The 16,447-nt window shown below is 37.2% G+C and overlaps 1 protein-coding gene across 32 annotated transcripts in view; it reads left to right on the top strand.

The window, feature by feature from the left end:
- ZBTB20 (zinc finger and BTB domain containing 20) overlaps positions 1-16,447 on the top strand; it is a 472,123-nt gene that overhangs the window by 81,392 nt on the left and 374,284 nt on the right. For 28 of the 32 annotated variants that reach the window (XR_013776325.1, XM_079321883.1, XM_079321873.1 and 25 more), the window contains one exon: positions 5,637-5,696. The gene's annotated coding sequence lies outside the window, so the exon portion shown is untranslated. Of the gene's footprint in view, positions 1-5,636; positions 5,697-7,875; positions 8,018-16,447 lie in introns of those variants that run through there. The other 4 variants (XM_079321882.1, XM_079321872.1, XM_079321856.1 and 1 more) reach the window with 2 other exon arrangements.

The raw sequence follows: 16,447 nt of genomic DNA, 5'->3' as shown, positions 1-16,447 counted from the left end.
ATGTGGGGGTTAATAAGAAATGTGTATTCTTCAAAACAACCCCACCTCCAAAAAAAATTGTCCACAGCCTTATAAAATACCTGGTTTGTGTCCCAAAATAAAGCATGTATTTCATGCTCTAAAAGTCTGAGGTTTGTAGCTGAAAAAGATTAAGTAAATAATTCAGAATTTGTTATGTTTACTTGTTAATAATTAAGCAGGTTAGTCTGTGTACTTTTTATAGGCATTGAACTTTATTTATTTATTTTTATTTACTTGGCTCATGTTCTGATTTTTAAATTTGAAGAAGTTTCTGCCAGGGAAGAGATAATGAAAGAAAAGGCATCAAGGAGTTAAGTACTGCACAGGAAACAAAATCTGTGGGGACGCATAATCTCTGGAGAGAATGGAGAATAGTCATCTCTCACTTCCTTTCTGCATTCCTTCAGACTAATCTCTAGTGCTTTAAGGGAATTAAATTTTAAAGGTGATAATGATTTTTCAGACAAAAGCAGCACCTTTGATTCCTACCTTATGTTTCCAGTGACCACAGAGAGGTCTCTCTTTGTTAATGAGGTGACATTTGATTCATCAAGTTCCAGCCTTGTTCCATTTCAGAAAGAGCACAGTAATTTGAAGAAGATCAGTAATAGACACATCCTGTGTCTGTTTTTGTGTTGTTTGAGTTATGGTCTGGGGAGATGCTGTAAAGTGACAGATGTAAAGTCTGAAACCCATGTCTTTTGAGAGGTACAAAGAGGCCACAACAGCATGAGTTGCTCTCCCAGCTACATTTGGAACCATCCTTTGAGAGACCTCATCCTTTGGCAGGGGATAGTTTAGTCCAAGTGGATCAGTCTGGGCACCTCTGCTTTCAGTGGTAGTGTGTTGGAAGCCTGGATAAAAAAGTGATAATAAAAAGCAAGCCAATAGCTTCCCAGGCTCCTCTTGAATTTCAGTATCTATCTCTTAAGAGAATGTGATGAGAAACAAAATAGCTCTGTGTTTTCTCCAGTAATTTTTGCTTGTTGTTTTACATAGTCTACCCTTGACATAGATTGAAATACGGAAAGAGGTTTGGATTTGGGTTTGGTTCCCCCCTCTTCCCCTGCCCACTGCTAATCACATTCCCTTCCTACCTTAAGTAAGGTCAATATTTCTGAATGTTTGAAGTGTTCCTTTGGTCTTGGAAGAGTAAGATATCATTTGATATTTTCACTCACCTTTTCCAAAGAGGAGACAAAGCACAGGGTAGTGTGAAAAGTCAGCTGTAGTGATTGGCATTAAAAGACAAAAGCTGCTGAAATGTGAGAGTGATCTTTGGACTGTATATTAAAAATCAAAGATTTTAAAAGACTGTTTATGTGAAAATTAATAGCCTGATTTTGTTGACAGTTGAAGTCTTCAGCTGTTACCATGGCATGTTTTAATTCCCTGTCTGCACTGCTATTTCCTTCTGAAGAAATACATAGGCTCATTGCTAGTACCTCTGATATTAAAAATACCATTTGCTTCTCATGTTCCAGGTGATGATTTCTGTTTAAGTAAACTTATGGTACATTAAGTGAAGGCATATGAATTTCACAAACAGCATTACAGATGCTCCCTTTTCTCCCTCATGTGACTGTTGCCTTTGAAGATCATTTTGTCCTGTGCTTAGACAGTTAATCCAAGTCTTCCACGAAGATAAATATGGGCAGACAGTATTTTCAAATAGATTTCAGTAGTGCACAGGGAACTTAAGTTGTTTCCTGGAAGAATTTTTCATGTGTGAAGGATGTAACTGTAATGCAGTTGTTTCTTTAATTTTTTAATGTATATGTACAAAGCTTCCTTTCCCACAAAAAAGCCAGGTTATGTCCAGTCCATTATCTTATACTTGCAGATCAGGTCAGTGGTCTGCTTTGGGCAGTTGTCTTCAGAAATCCTTCAGACAATTTCTTTATCATGGAATTTAATGCTGGTCACTTGATTTATTATTTTTTTTCCCCTCCAGACAGACAAGCTTGACTCTTGAGAAAAGTTACAGAAATCTCAGCTCTAGTTCTTAGTGGACCAAAGTCCATATCACAGGAAAACATTACTACAGTCAGGAAGAGTTGCCCTGTGTTTTTAAGTCCAGTAAAGGGTTGAACTCCACATGGTCCCTGAGTTCAAAAATGAGGGGTAGTGGTGAGCCTGTGTGAGACAATCTGCTCTCCTGCTAGAAATGCTGCCCTGAAAATTAGGGGATTTTAAGCTTTAAGTGTGCCAGATAAGACTTTTCCACAAAGATTAAAATCTCACACTTTTTTTTTTTTTTTTCTTTTCTTTTTTTTTTTTTTTTTTGTCGTGCACTGTCCGTTTTGCTGAGGATATACTTTAACCAAGTTTCATGCCAGGCTGAATCTCAAAAGAGACCAAGAGATTTATGGATACTCTCACAGTGAATCATATCTGAGATTCTTTTTGGCTCCTATATTCTTAGCATTAACAAACAGTGATTTCTTTCATTCACTTGCTGCTGGACTTTAGTTTGTGTATGTGATGACTATGTTTGGAAGGAATTGAACTGGAGTGATGCTAGTATAATTTATTTTACTCTTTGAATTTTGTTCTTAAATGTAGGATCTTAAAAGGAGATTTACCATTCAACAATATTCCTGTCCCCCACCCATCATTACCTTGAGAGAAAATGTAAATATACATTGTTTACATTTTCTTGAATGGAATGTATTTATCTCAGTTTCACTTTATCTGATGATAGGTCACTGAACAGTGTTTTTTTTCATTAGTAGCAAATGACAGAAAGCCATGCAGCCTATAAGGCAGCCACATGAGGAAATAAAAATGTGTGTATAGTTCCTCTTGTTTTAATTTTCAGTAGTACAGGATGCTCTTGTTACAAGCAATTAGCACAGTGGAAGGGGAATTTTTAACTTAGGACTGTTTCAGCTACCCATTTCTATATTTCTTAATTATGTGGTAACTCCTTCTGGTTAGATATTTTAAAAGCAGAGTTAATAAGTGTGCCTCATTTCCTTTATCCTGAAAAGCACATTTTTCTAGGAAATCACCATGGCCTACCTTGAGCCTCTCTGAGGTCTGATAGACTTACAACTTTGAGCCCAGTAAATCTCTAGTGAGTCTATGCTGTGAAATATTCACCTCTGCTTAGTACGTGGAGTTAACTTTCATGCAAAAGTGAAAAAAACAAAGCGGTTTCCTGAATTGCATGCTGAGTTTTTCACTCAACTGATGTCATACAGATGCATCAGATTTTGAGAGCATTACTTGATGTGATATAATTTGAATCACCAATAAGCTGTGGATCTAAATTAAACCACAAAGTTTCAGCATGGAGGTTGGAATTGAAAGCAAAGTGTATGGCCTGGAAACAGCTCTCTTGGTCCAAGAAATTACCATCTCAAATATAAGGCTTGATTAATTTAAATCATGTATAAAAACAGTTATAAAAACTGTGGCAGAAGTACTACCTCTAATTAAATTCAGGCATTTAAATGTTTAGAAAGGATCACTTAATTATTGTGAAAATAAAGTAATAGTTATACAGACTCTTGTACAGAAGTTTCTGGCAAAACTTACAGCTGATTAGAGGGTAGCTTGTCATCATGAGTAGTTGTACAAATTTTCAAATGCCAGTAGGCCAGAGAAGAGAAACTGAGACTTTTGACTTGGATTTAATCCTTTGCAGAGCTTGAGGAGTCTAAACACTGCTGGAGGTCTGACTGATCAATGGGTTTTAAACCAGGAAATTTTCTCTCGCCCCTTGTGGTCAGATTTTCCCATGCTCTTTCCCTGCTTTTCAGCCATCCCAGCTCCCCAGTAGCAGCCCCTCTTGCTGGGCTCAGTCAGCTGAGCCATCTCTGGCTGCAGCAGTGGGCCTGCAAGCACAGGGTGGTGCAGCTGGGACAGGAGGTAGCCATTAGGCAAACAGTACCATTTTGTGTCTAATAGTATCACTTGAATCAAACTTATCCTCCTGCAATCCATCCAGCAGCATTTAAAGGTCAAAACCCGATCCTCATTACTCAATATCAAGGTCTTGTGCTTTGCTTTATTCACTGTCTGTGCAGATCTGACAGACTGTTCCAGACCATCCTTGTGTAATGCTGGAAGTGCTAACAGCCACTGTCCAGCGAGTCTCTCTCTATTCAGGCAACTGCAGACTTTAGGAAAGCTGAAGCATTTGTTGCACAGCCTTAGATCAAGCAAAATAAACCTTCTTCCCTGAAAACAGTGGAAGCTGCCATCCAGCAGACTATGCCAAGTACACTCAGGACTGACCTACATGGGCTGGGGCATTGTCACAGTGAAATTTCAGCAAATGCTGCTGGAAGCATCCTTTGATTGTGATGATCACAGAAAGCACCCAGAAAACAAAAGGAAATGACAAGATCTGGAAAGAAATTGTGAGCGTGTCTCAGAGAAGGAAACAGGATCCCTATAGTAGCCAGGAACTGGTGGGAAGAGCAACTCTTTGTGTACTTTCCTTCTAAAAAAGTAAAGGTTCTCCAAAGATGAGTTCATTCTGATGAGTAATCTGTTTTTACCTGTAATCCCTGTAGTTAAAATGTCTTCATGGCTAGCTATGAAGAACCCCCAGTGGCAAAATACATAAATTATTTTTTTAAATATACAAACCAATTATTAGTTTTAAATTATTTTAGTAATTGATCTAAAATTATATTTTTAGATTTTTTTTTTAATATATTGTTAAAGAATACCAGTCATCTTAGTCCTGCCATACTCAAGCTGGCATTAGCTTTGGAAACAGGTTCTTAGATGGAAGGTCAACACTTGAGAGGAAAAAAAGGGATGTCACTGCTCCTGCATGGAAGCAGGAAGCCTGACTGGAATGGATTTTAGCACTGTAATCTAAGTGAACCTCTTATAAGAGGGATTGGAAACTATGACAATCTGGTCCCTAAACCATATTCTGAATTTGTGAAGGAGGGTGCTCAACTCCTACTTTCAGTCTTCCAAATGCTTACTTTTTCCTCAGCTGTGTGACAGCCACTTCTGAACGTTTTGATAACTGGTAGATGGTACTAGGTCTACTTTTGGTTCTTTGTTTCTTCAATGCAGCCTATGGAGAGGTTTTCTAAACATTTCAGTCATTAAAGCCCTTTATAGTTGAAAATATGAAAATGTTGTGCACATTTATCATTAAAAAAATACAAAACAAAAAACCTCTTTAGACATGTCAGAGAACTTACCTCTTAACTTTTTCTAAAATGCATTAGAATGACAACATAAGTGGCAAAACTTTGGTTGTGACTTGCATTTGTTTTTATCCCTAAGATGAATGAAACTACACTTAATGGAAAAAACAATAGATATTAACTTTTCTGAAGCATGGAGTCTTCTAAATTGCTCCCAAATTATTTTGTGTCCTGCTGTATAACATTCCTCTCTGAAGCATGTGCATAGCATGGCATTTGAAATACTAATATATTTAGTTTATTTGTTTGCTACCTGTGCACTACATATGAATGTGTAGGATTTTGTTTTGTCTTCCTTCAGATAGCTGTATGTTTATATATATACAGCATCCCACCCACTTCCCTCACTGAACAGTAGCTATTTGACTGTTATGGAAACTGAAAGTTTTTTGTGTGCAAATCCCTAAACATGCTCATTTCTCTTCTTTACAGCAGCATAAGAAAGAGGTGTTGAGAACTGCTCTTAACCCTTTTGGAGGCCGAAGTCAAAAGGTAAAATCAAATGCTAATGTTTGTGTTTCTGAAGGTGTTGCAATCATAATTGCTTGGAAATGCTATTTCCTTATCACATCTGAACTGAGATTTCCCACAGGAGAAAAGCAGTGATATGTAAGAGGAATCAAAACATTATTATAACTCTTTAAGAGCCACCAGCATATCTGGGCATAAATTATCCGGGTAAGTTACAACTGGTAAACTGCAATTATCTGTTTTACTTAATATGAAAACATTGGTGTTGAGAGTCAATGGGAATTTCAGTAGGATTTAATATTGCTAAGGATTTAATGATTTTTGTCTCACTATTACTTGATAGTTTTTATGATATATAAAGTTTTTTTCAAATTACAGTAAAACAAATCCTGTAGCTCTTTTCTCAGGCAAGAATCCCTCAATGGGAGTTTTGCCTGAGTGAGAACTGAATGAGGTCTAAATAATTAGCAATTAAAATATTCAGTTATTGTGCTACTGTATATAACAAAGCACTGGAGGTATTAAAAATTGCTAATCTCCTTCTTATTAAAATGTTAACTGCTAAACATAATACAGTTTTGCATTTCTATCATTCATTTTTGCAGTTCATTAGTAGAGGTGAAATGTTTGTGACAAATAGTCATTTGAACTTTTAAGGGATTGACTTTGTTTTCCTGGCATTTTAGTTAATATTTCCGACTGAGTTAATTTACAAGCAGAAGGTTTTGCGTAAGCCATGGATTTTAGTAAAAAACCTGATCATGAGTAACTCCTGTATGCCATTCATGAGTATTTGCAAAAGGAGGCTGATGGTAAGCTGCTCCTCAGGAGGCAGGGCTGGGCAGTGTGGGTATCCCAATTTATATACATTTTGATCAGCAGCTTCTTGTAATGAACTGAAGTGATGGGTGAAGGGCTGTCCATGGCATTCTCTGGACAGTTTTCACTAAGACACTGGATTGTGAGCAGTTCAGCAACAGGCTAAGGAGCAAAGTTGTGCACCCCAGGCCTGTTAGTTAGCACATGAGCTCTTTATTTGCCATGCTAGCTAATGTAAGGGCCAGACTGTGCTCTGATCCTGCTTCACAGTGCAAAATAATGAGTAAGATGCATCTCCTGTCTCCTTCTTCACATAGCAGCAGAGGAAGTGTGGGAAGGGAAAGTCATATTTGGTGATAGAAAACAGAGTGGTAAGTGAAGGTGGTAACTGGCAGAGGAAGAAGATGAATTTATGAAAGGATTTGGTGACAGGTGAATTTCCTAGGGGAAGGTGACACCCTCAATGCCATTTCTCCTGTAGTCACTCCCTAGAGTAGATTTTGTTACTTATTATGCCTAAAGGGTTTTTTTTCTCTGCTCCTTCTGTAGAGACATTTAGACCTAGGCATTTAATTGTGCCATATAACTGTTGGCAATTCAGGCCATGATTCTGCAAGGATTTACACATGTATTTCACTTACAGCATTATGAGTAATCCTGTTGAAATACATGAGATTAATTGCAGGACATAAAGTTAGGCATGTATATTTGTCTTTGTAGTAAAAGAGGTGCAGTTTAATTTATTTATTTACTTTCAGGGTGGGAAATTATTATAAAAATACATAAATACATGGGATTTTCCACTAATTTTGTAGCAATAAAAGAGGAGGTGGATGGTAGCAAAAAAAGCTTTCTACTTATTCCCCCAAATCATATTTTTGTCAGGTTCTCAGCTGTAAAGTATGGGTAAGAATAGGCTGCTATCATTTTCTTTTTTACATGCACAGTTAAACCTCCAGCTAGAATGAGATGATTATATGATTTATTATAGAGGAGTGGATAGGACAGAAATCAAACAGAAAGGCATGTGTACTTGTGTGGACTCTTTTTTATAATTTCATCAGATTGGTGCACACCTCAGACATTTTATTTAGTGATAAGATATGCAAATTATTTTGGAGCCAGCAACAATACCTTCACCTTCAAAACTGACAGAGATTTTAAACCAAAACTCTACAACAACTTTTATTTTAAATAAAATTTAAATTATTTTATTTTATTTTATTCCTAAGATATAGCTAACAAGCACAGACGAGTAAGTGCAGAATTGTTTCCTACTTTCCTTCATACCATTCTCCTTCCTTTCTTGTTTACCTCCATGGAGGAACAAGGCCACAGGCTTACCTGTAAATACTGGATGTAACTATGGGCAACAGTGCAGAGGAGCTCTAAAGCTGTGTGGAAGTTTGTGCAAAGCAGAGGAACACAGTTTGGAAATGGGGAGACCTATGGAATGAGACATACCAGCAGAGATATCTTCTGTTTCTCCAGATGCCTACATCACATCTTTATATCTATGATGGGTTGGGTAGCACAAATTTCAACTGTTTCCTCTACCTTTGGTTGTAGTTTTCTTGCATTTTATGTCCTTAAATTGGAATGTGGTAGTAGAAGCCTGTGGATACAGTGGGACATTTGGATGGACAGTAGGACAGTAATTTGGATGGTGGCTTTGCCATGAGATCGAGAACTGAAATTCCTCAAAGCTGTACATGTTTAGCTGCTGGGGTTTTTGTTTTGAGTGTACATACAGTCATGAGAGAAAGGGTGTCAAATATGCAGCCTGGGATTTAAATGTTAGATGTGTTTACTTTTTGAATCCTTGCTCAAGTCGGTGTGCACTGACTGTAAAGTGATGGTCCTGTGTATTTTCCCTAGATTACTCCTCTTCTCTCTGTGAATTTGGACATAACTATGTCCAAATGCTCCATATGAAGTCTTCTTAGGACTATCTTGGCTTGTTTTCTTCTTTTTGTTGTTCTTAGTGTACGTACCTAATTAACCAGAGAGCTATCTGGACTGAAAGCATCCAACAAAGGGTAACTACTGAAGTTCCTGATTAGAAAGATATGACCTGTCCATAATGTATAATACATTCTCATGGATCTGGATAGTCTCTGTGAAAAAGCCGAAGTATTCAAGGCTTACTGCTTGTGTGGATTTGGGCCACTGCAGCAGAACATTTTGTTGACAACAACTAATTCTGGGACCTACATTGGAGCCGTGGATACTTAACTCCTACCCACTCAAACAGAAGCACTTCAAAATAATTAAAGTAAATGAACTGTCCACACACAAAGCAAACCCTTTCAGATGGATAGTGAGTTTATGGAAAGCAAGAATCTGGGGGTTTTTGGTGGTTTTTTTCCTAAACCATTTACTTTATAGTCTTCTTAAATAGGAAGCCTGTGCTTTTGTTGAAACAAAAAATAAACATGAATGTTTAACTGGCATTTCTGCCATGGCTGATGAAGTTTAATCATTAAAAATTAGGAAAAAAAAGCAGATGAAATTTGTCTTTTCAAGCTGAAGTCCAGGCAGTAGGGTATTGCCTCTCTACAAAATGCTTACTGAGGTATTGCTGGAAGAAATTCAGTGGGTGTTGTGATATGCTCACTTTTAATCCACTGCTGTAAAAGCCTTTGAAAGATTTTGAAGTATTTGAGGGAGTTTCCCTGATAGGCTGTAGGAATTCTCCTGGTTTAGGCTTTCACCTGAATGGTTGCAGCTACCAACACTGACACTTGGCCAGTTACCACAAGAATTGATCACTTGCTGCTGTATAGGGAAAAATTCCCTAGATCTGATACTAATAAACTTGTTAATCCTACCAAATCCTATGCATTCATATTTGATAAATGTTGATACTGGAATCTATCATGTTCTTTCAACATCAGGCTTCACAGGAAATGTCTGCTTCTATGCATTAGTCCTCCTTACTTGCAGCTCCAGGAGGCAAAATTCAGCTTCCTTCTTATGTTGACACTACATTTGCTGGTTTTTTTTCACTGCTGAATTTAATTCTGGGCATCTAGTAGCATTCCAGAGGGAGAGGGGACCAGCATTGCAGCTTGCACTGCTGTTTCTCTTCTTGATGAATAATAGCCCACTGGGCTAGTTAACCATTACATGGAATTTTTCCTGTTCTTCATAGTTGATTTGTGCCCAGGGGACATGGGTTACCAGAGCCTGGCTGCCAACCCAAAGTTCATTATTGTTGTGTGCATGTGTGTTTGTGTTTACCTGCATGCATATCTATTCTATGGATCATGCATATCCAGGAGATATTCTAGTAAAACTAATAATGCCAGGCCAGTGTGACTGGTTTTTCTATACAGAAAGTGTAAGTCAGAGGTAATATCCTACCCTCCCTCCTTTACTGCTTTTGATAACGAATGTGAAAGGATTTGCCTCTTAAACCAACGCACTAGTTTCCTCATTCAGTGCTTTAGGCGTAAAGTTTCAGGATGCTGAATTTCTCTTCCTTAGAGCACATTTGAACCATATGGCTTATGATTCATGTTGATTTGCCAGAGGCCATGACCTGATGTCTTCTCTGTGAAAAAGATAATGTCCCTCTTCACCAAGAGTGAAAAAGTGGTGGCAAGAAATACATGTCAGGGAAGTTTTTTTGGATTCAGAACAAGATATTTCACCAGCATGGTTTTTGATCAGGTGTGTGCCAAAGTCAAGAAGAAACTTTCAGTCATTCTCATTTTTGTTCATCTGAATTGCAGATCATCTGGTAGAATCTGTATGATATGGCACAGGTGAGGCTTGCCACTTTTGCCACATGGAACATAATTTGACTTTCAATTCTTTTTTTTTTTTTTTTTTTTTTTGTGCCAGTGACTCTGTTTATGTTCTTTGGAAAAAATAAATAACAATTTTGCTGGCCAGATGTCACATTCAGGTGTCCAGACAGATTAAAGTACTGATTCTTTAATATCTCTGCTGTTTATTTTGGGAAAGGTAATTTTCTTCAGTGGGTAGCTCTGGACACTGACATTTTTTGCTGCTTCTCCTGGCTGATTTCTATTCCACTGTCTTTAAAACCCAAAAGATAATTGGTTTCCCTCTTTTTCTGTAAAACTAGAGCGTGCCTTGACAAGTAATTACTTGTAAAAGAGAGGGCTAAACCCTCCAGCTGGTGGATTTTAACTTCAAGATTTTAACTTCAAATGTTACTGTGTCCTGCAAAGTTCAGGAGATACATCTTTCTCTGAATAGTATGGAGGAATAATTTCTTTCTTCCCTCCCACTCTCCTTCCTTCCTACTCTTTATTTATCTTATTTTCTCTTTCTGTATTTCTTTCTCTCTCCCTGTCTGTGTTGTATCTCCCTCTTTCTCTCCTTGTCCCCTTTTGAGTAGATGGACACCTGTTTTCCTGTTGGACCTGAATCAGACATTTCGTTTGGGGACACTGTGATGCTGTTACTGAGCACCTTCCACGTGCTTTTGTTGTTCATTCAGAAAACCTTCCAGTCAATGTTAAGTTATACAGTAATTTGATGAGCAGAGTAGCATTCTTGCATAATTTCCTGCATAACTGGGTGTTCTCAGCAGTGTGGGTCATTAAAAGACCAACCCCAATTCCTCCTGTACCACAAATGAGGTGGCAGACAACAAAATGAGAGACAGCAAGTCAGCAGCAGTGGGAGCTGGACCGCTTCTGTGGCAGCAGCACATTTTAGTGCCAAGAAGATGATAGACCATTTTGACTCTGAAAAACAGCTTTGAGGCCATTTTAGTCATTCCCTTTGGTTCTTTGGAATCAAACTTGTATCATTCTTGCTGATATTAATAGGACTTGGGGGATTATACAAGTCTCTATGTCTTCCAAAGGCATATCTTTAGAATGGCAGAGAGAATTCATGAAAGTAGGCAGAAGCTCTTCTGAGAGAAAAGCAGCTGAAAACTTGTATTTTTTCTGTCAAGAAATCAATATTGAGAAAAGAGAAAAAGAAGCAAGAAATCTTGCTCTTTATAGAGCATTTTAATTACATAATTTTTTATAAATCTAAATTGTGGTCATTTGCTGTGGAACTTTGATCTTAAACTTTTTCCTCCATTTGAATTAAAATACCTTTACAGTAATACAGTTTATAGGCACATGTAAATGTTTGGGGTTTTCTTTTATGAGATGTGACTGCCCCAAGATCTCAGTATCTCTGTCTAAGCCTTCACTTGTAAGTTACATTTTAACAGTTTGTTTGGTATGTGGCTAAAACAATCGCACCTGCCTGACTGGGCTATATACATGAGATGTACTGTTTCCATATAAACTTCAAGCTTCCTTGAGATTCCAGAGGCCACCAGACTGAATCACTCTCAGGTTATCTCCTCTACCAAGACTGGACACTCTTATCATTACTTCACAGGTCATCAAAAGAAAGCATCTTTTTCTTTGCCAATGCATTATACTGTGGCAGAGATTCATTCATTTAGGGGTAACTGAGCCTCTCTATGTCTTGGGAAAAACATATTTTTACCTAAGCAAACTCTTTATGTTTGAGGAACAGCTTTTCTTTGGTTATTTTGAAATTAGTTAAAAAACCTTAATCTTCCCACAATTCTTCATTATAATTGGTGACTGAGTGGAGAGATGTGTGGAGGCAACATTGCAATGTGAAAAACCTAGTTATTACCCACACTGATTGAAATAAGCAAGCCCACTATCTTCTCAGGCTCTTCAGAAAAGTGTGGAACTTTTTTCCCAAGCAATGGTCTGGGGAGGAGAGCTGCACAGATTTTTGTAGAGTGCCCACATCCATCTATCTCTCAGTAAGATCTCCTTCTGTAGTTTGGAGAGCTGCCTGTGGATTTTTGAGGAGACAGTTGCTCATGTATATACACTGAACATCCATGGCCTGCAGGTGATCCTGTCATCTCTAAATCTAGGACTGTGCTGTAGTAAAATAGATTAATGTTCAGTTAGCCAAACTTTGTTTATGTCACTACTGAAAGGCAGCAGCAGGTGGCAAGTAACCTGAACATGCCCTCTCCTGGTGTTGCCCAGTTGTATTAAGAGCTGTTCTCGTTCTCCAGTTCAAGTTTCCAAAATTTAGCCTTGAAATTATGAGATCTTTAAATTTTTCAGATCTTCAGAGTCATTCTATAGTGTTTTTAGTCACTAAATTAAGCTAAATGCTGGACTTTGTATTCAAGAAGTGACATGACCTCTTCTGCTCTCTTCAAGGATACAAAGTCTTGTCAATTTTCTGAAGAATATGTGTAAACAATCTCCATCTCATAATGAAATCTGTGTTTATCTGAATATTGATGTCTTCAGTGGCAAAAGAAAGAATATATTGTCACTTTGAAAACAGGTATCCTTTCTTCTTAAGTAGATATTAGCAGTTTTACATTGTAGTAAAACTTGTATTTACATTTTCAGATACATTTTTGGAACATGGTGTTTAGAGGGAAAACATCTGTTAAAACATCACACTTCTCTTTAGAAAGCTTTTCCTTAACATCTGGTTATATGGGTGTTAGGGTTAGTTTGGCATATTGTAGGAAAATACATATAAGCCTTGAGCTTAAATTTCGAAACCTGTGCAGTCGAAGCTATGTACAGTTGATCTAGATATAGCTTGCAGAATTACAGAGTTTAGCCTTAAAAAAAAAATCTTACTTTACTTTACTTCTGTTTTGACAGTCAAGTAATTGTAAAATGGATGCTTTTTAAAAACAAAAAACATGATTTAGCAAAAGTTTTTCCTGCTTTTTGATCATTTTTTTAACCAGAAATATTTTTCCTTGAAGTCTTGCCAGTGGCAAAAATAAGGAGGGAATGTGTGGACTCATGCAGAGTGCTCACTAGGTCAAAAAAAAAAAAAAGAAAAAAGAAAACCTCTAAGGTATATATGGGGAAATGTCACATTTCCCTGGTATGAATGAAATTCATAACTTGCTCCTTACTGCTTTGAAAAAATCAAATGAAGTAACCTCTCCATTTACAGAACAATTTCTCTCTGTGTTCCACCTCCATTTCTTATTGGAAATCAAACAGCTTTGTTTTTCAGCACTTCTGCAAACTTAGTCCCTTGTGCACACATACAAAACCCCCTAAATCTATGCATCCTAGGGAATCAAAGATTTTTGGAAGGTACATTTTTCATAGGTGGTTATAAATATGTATTAAAAAAATTCCCATTGCATGAATTTCTTAAGGGGATAATATGTGAAATCACAAAGGAAAAATGTTATGGCAAAAAGTACTGAAGTAAACTCAAATTTAGATCTTCACATTAGGAAGATTCTGACTGAAGCAACAACATTGCACAGATGCTAAAAAGAGAGCAGTTGAAGTAGAACTGGGGTTCAATCTGAGGCTTTGCTTTTGACCTCTTGCTGGTATGGAGTTCTCAAACAACACTGGTGTCATTTTCAGCTGCCTCTAGAATCTCTTCAGTTGTAGAAAATACTGCTTGTGAAATACAATGAGAGGTCTTCATTCATTTGTACAACTTCAGGGTATTAATTCTTAACACAGCTTTTAATGAGGTAAAAGATCACAGTAACTCCTGCTGGAAATAGTCAAGTGGATGATCCCTGGAAGCCAGAAGCAAATATTTTATTTTTTAAAATTAAATTTTATTTCATTTTATTTTATTTTATATTATTTTTTAAGGGGAGGGCCTTGAGGAATGTCTGTAGGCTTTTTATGTACTTCAGCTTCTTTTCTCTGGTGCACTGCATCCACTAAATATGAGACAGTAGAACTTTTTCCTTACACAAAGCTGTTATTGTTTTAAGCCTTTCTGCTCCCTCTGAACATGTATTGTAACAGGTGCCTCACTTTCTTGGCTCTCCTGGAGAAGTTTTAGGGATTAAAGCTCCACAAGTACCCTGCACAGTGGCACTATTAACAGTATGGAATGAGGTTGGGAGAAAAACTCATACAGAAGCTACACACTTAGGTGCAGTTAGTAAATAGAGATAGTTCCCCTCATTAAGCATAATTAAACCTAATATTGACTGTAAACTGTTACTTACCTCAAACTTCTCTGCAGACTAAAAGGAAAGGGACTAACTTAGCAGATAGGTACACTAATTACCACTTTCTTCACATTAAAGTTACCATCAGCAAGGCCTATATTCATAAATAAAACATAGTAGGGGATGAGAGACTGAGAAATATGTAAATTCATTTGCAGAAAAAAAGACCAAATTAAAAAAAGAAAGTTGAATGATGCTACTGGAAGCAAAATGGCACTCTAGCTAATTACCATGAAAAGTATGATAAATCATGGACGTGTATCCTTGACTTCTGACTGATAGAGCCTGCAGAGTGCAATCTCTCATGCATAGCTGCCTCTGACTGATTTAAACCCCTACAACTCGCGGGTTTGATGGGAAAGCACAAAAGTGTGTTATTTTATTTCCTTGGGTATTGTTGCTACCTCTTTTTCCTAGAAATGACTTGCAATTATTGTAAAAATGCAGTCTGATTTCTTGTCTGCAGAAGAATTTTTGTTTGATGCAATTGACAAACAAAGGCTCCAAAGATGGTCTACTTACAGTTTAATAGCTGCATTTTCAAATGCAATTGATCTGGTATATTGAGACAACTATAGAAGTATAATAAAATGTCAAGGGAAGGGTTGCTTTTGCTTTTTTATACTTATTCTCACAGGACAGATCTTGAGTCCCATAGACAAGATTAAAAGTCAGAATCAGTTTAATTTATGAATTTCTGCTTGGTTTCTGTAGAATTTTAAGTGAGTCGCATTGTTACTTTGTGCTTCAGCTTTTTGATCTGTCTCCTCCCAAATTTCATAGTTTTCTGTACTTAACAATTGCTGCAAGGGACTGCACACACTTAGTATTATTCAGATGAGAGGCTTGCAGGATGAGGCCATACTGTGTGTTACTGTGTCAGTGCTGTTACTGCTTAATCCTATAAATACTTGAAATTTGAATACATAATGATGATGTGATTGTTGTTTGTGGGGTATTTTCTGTTTTCCTTGTGTATCTGTCTGGAGTACTTTTTTGGTTGAGCCACATCAGAATAAAAGTCCCTTTTGTTGGGCTACCTCACACGAGAATTACCCGAGGAGAGATTTACCCTGAGTTTCCTGAGCAGAGCATTACCCAAGCCACAGGCATAGGAGAAGCTTGAGTACACTAATATTTAAAATGCAAGGTGGAAATTTACCATCACAGTGGTGTTGTTATTATGTGGATATTTTAACACAAAATTATTACTGGCTTCTACTGAGTATTAGCCTTTAACTTTTTATGAAAAGGAATTTAGTCTTTGTAATGCTCACAGAACCACATTTTGCTGAAAGAAGGGGACGGAAAAATGAAGTTGTATGGTGAACATCTGCAGATAGGTTCTAGCCAGTGAGTACCTTGCTTGTTTGTTAATTTGTTTAATTTATATTTTAGGTTTCTCTTTTTTCCTAGAGATATTTACCCCTGTGATAGTGATATGATGTATAGGTAATAATATGTAGTTCCCAGGTATGGGTATTATGCTTCAAGAAACAATCCTTAGTATATTAACAGTGTTTTCCTGCTCTGGTAACCCTTACTGTTTGCATCTTTTTTGTAGCCAGCTGCAGTGTTTATAGATGTTATCTTCTTATGCTTTTTGCAGTTTCATTGAGTTTTGACAGCATAGAATTTGAAAAAATATTTCAAAGTTGTTTCAGAGCTGCAAATTGCTTTCAAAATTCTGCAGTGACATACACACCATAACAGGTGTTTAGCAAAGCAAAGAGATGTCCTCTGAACAGCAGTCCAGAATTGTTGCTAGCTAGCAAAATCACAGCTTAAAGGAAGAACAATTTACTGGAGTAAATACAGATTTAAAGGCTAGTTTGTTTCAGCATTAAAACGTATTTGCATGACTCGTCTTGTTTAGGACTACACAACTGCAGCAAGGAGTTTTCACCTGGGATTGATTTTGAGAAGGTATTTGTTGTGTCTGCTTCTT

This window comes from Erithacus rubecula (assembly GCF_903797595.1).
Source record: "Erithacus rubecula genome assembly, chromosome: 1".
Classification (NCBI taxonomy): domain Eukaryota; kingdom Metazoa; phylum Chordata; class Aves; order Passeriformes; family Muscicapidae; genus Erithacus; species Erithacus rubecula.
The sequence above is the reverse complement of the archived record's forward strand: the minus strand, read 5'-3'. Positions and strand labels throughout refer to the sequence as shown.